The sequence below is a fragment of the Aptenodytes forsteri genome, unplaced genomic scaffold (assembly GCF_000699145.1).
Source record: "Aptenodytes forsteri isolate BGI_AS27 unplaced genomic scaffold, ASM69914v1 Scaffold383, whole genome shotgun sequence".
Lineage (NCBI taxonomy): Eukaryota > Metazoa > Chordata > Aves > Sphenisciformes > Spheniscidae > Aptenodytes > Aptenodytes forsteri.
Genome location: NW_008794640.1, coordinates 350745 through 353045, shown reverse-complemented (window position 1 = coordinate 353045; position 2301 = coordinate 350745). Strand labels below are relative to the sequence as shown.

Sequence of the window (2301 nt, the reverse complement as noted above, 5' to 3'; positions counted from 1 at the left end):
ATCCATCCCCAGGCAGAGCTCCATGCACTCCAGCTGGTCATTGACATAGAGGGTGACACCCCCTCCTCATCTCCCCTGCTCTCCTTCCTAAAGTGCCTGTATCCCTCCATCCCAGCACTCCAGTCATAGGAGCCATGCCACCACGTCTCCGTGATGCCAATAAGGTCGTAGCCCTGCAGGCGTGCGCATGTCTCTAACTCCTCTTGTTTATTCCCCATGCTACATGCGTTTGCATAGAGGCATTTAAGTTGGGCCCCCGAGGAAGCTGCCTTACTGGCTGGAGTTCCTTTGTGCTGCTCTTCAGGCGCTCTCCTGGTGACCTGTGCTCCTTCTCCAGGCTCTGGGCATCTATTGCTGGCCCTGGCATCAAACTGGTAGGAGTGGGATGAATTGAGGTTCCCCTCTACTCATGGAGTACATGAGATTCATGTACATGTACATTCATGTTCAATATATGAGATTCATGTACTCCATGTGAGGTAGTAGGCACCCAGGCTTTAGCAGTCTTCAAAACACAATCCAGCCTGCTGCTTTCACAGAGCAAATGTTTAAATTGCTTGTTTGAAGTTCAAGCTTGCACTAGAATTTCCCTTGGTAAACATCACCAGCTTGAACTCCATACGAGCCAGAGGTGGACTACAGCACCGATGTTCTCAGTCCATGAATCTTAACTGCCCTTTGCATATTGCTGAACAGAACAGGCCCTGGCTCAAAGACTGCACTGCCCTGGCAATTTTTAGACACTTCTGCTCTCTTGCTTCAGTTACAAACTTGAAATGAAGTTTGAGGAAACCACTCCAAAAATTGGTTACTCTTAGAAGCACATACTAAAACATAAAAAACAAGCCCAGTCCAAAACAGAACCGCAAGTCAAATACATCCCACACCTTGTGGGTAATAAAAAAAGAACACTAAGAAATGTTTAGTAGTAAAACTTGATTTTTACTTTAGTAACAATAACAGATGGCTAAGCTATAAAAAATAAATCATAGCTAAGATCATGTTTCAAAGGAAGTTTCAGGGCATCTGCAGGTGAAGCCATGATTCAATGCTAAATGGATGCGAACTCCAATGCTAACACCAGTGATTCTAAAAGAAGATTCTGCTCTATCTGTATGGCAATCAAACATTAGATTAAGTCTATGCAAAGGTAGTCTATCACTACTGCAAAGTGACCTTAGTTCTTTATAAGAAAGCAAATCTACTGGTTGCCTGCTATAAAACCACTTTTTTGACTTCTAGCTGTAGAAAGCCTCAGCTCAAATCTTTCTTCTCCATTAATTTTTATTTATCCTTCTGAAGCTAAATTGTATCTTAAAAGTCTCTGTGTTATATTAAGCCTTTTCCTATCCTATATTATTTCTCAATGCTGTCTTATAGTATCTCATATCACTTGCTACACTCAAACCCATGTTTTAGGTTCATAATTTAATGATAGAAAGGGTGATCTGACACGAAAGCTTTCTTGGCAGTTCTCAACCTGTGTTAAGACACCTGCCAAAAGCACGTTATGCTTTCTGTCCTTTATTCTCAGATTAAAACGCATTTATGCCAACATAACTCATATTCTACACAGCCATACTGGCATACAGCTCTTCGTACCGTGCATCCAAACATCTAGCGGCACTCTCAGTTCCACGTGCTAAGTTAGGAGTGCAATTAATTACTCAGCGTACTCACTCCAAGTGAGGTCCAGAAAGCACTGTTTCCACTCCTCTAAAGCTTAGTCTGAAGATTTGGCTTCAAAAGGAATATGGTAAAGAGTCATCAGGTTTGCTTTGAAGAAAATATTTCAATGCAGTTTAGATGCTGCACTACAGATTAACAAGAGGGGGACAAGTTTATATATATATATAGCCCTTTTATAAAAAAAAAAAGGGGGAAAACCACAGATAATTGCGAAGCTTGTATGGCATACGAGGATATTCACACATATACAAGACTGATATTCAGCATGAAAATTTATATTTCATCCACTTACAGGTATGTTTTCCACAACAAACCATTACTTAAGTTTAGTGGAAACAGTAAAATGAACTATCATAATCCTCATTTTTGCATCTTGTCAAAGCTTTACATAGAAAAAAAAAAGAAATCTGCAGGTTGAAGACCGAGTACAAGGGATTTTTTAACCAAATCAGAAAGTTAATTTAAATATTCCCAAATAAACTCTTTCACTTCTCAAAGCAAGTGAGAATATTAAATGTTGGGTAACCAGAAGACAAATAAGGACATTTAGGAAAACAGAGATGGGACCTTCTTTGGGTTGTTTAATTTGGGGTGTGTTTTTTTTGTGTTGGT

General features: G+C 40.1%; 1 protein-coding gene across 2 annotated transcripts in view; it reads right to left on the bottom strand.

The window, feature by feature from the left end:
* The window catches only part of FAM49B (family with sequence similarity 49 member B), a 46637-nt gene that overhangs the window by 37284 nt on the left and 7052 nt on the right, over nt 1-2301 (bottom strand). Inside the window, exon 1 of one of the 2 annotated variants that reach the window (XM_009273512.1) lies at nt 1681-1704. The exons of the other annotated variant lie outside the window; for it this stretch is intronic. The gene's annotated coding sequence lies outside the window, so the exon portion shown is untranslated. Of the gene's footprint in view, nt 1-1680; nt 1705-2301 lie in introns of those variants that run through there. 2 annotated transcript variants of the gene reach the window in all.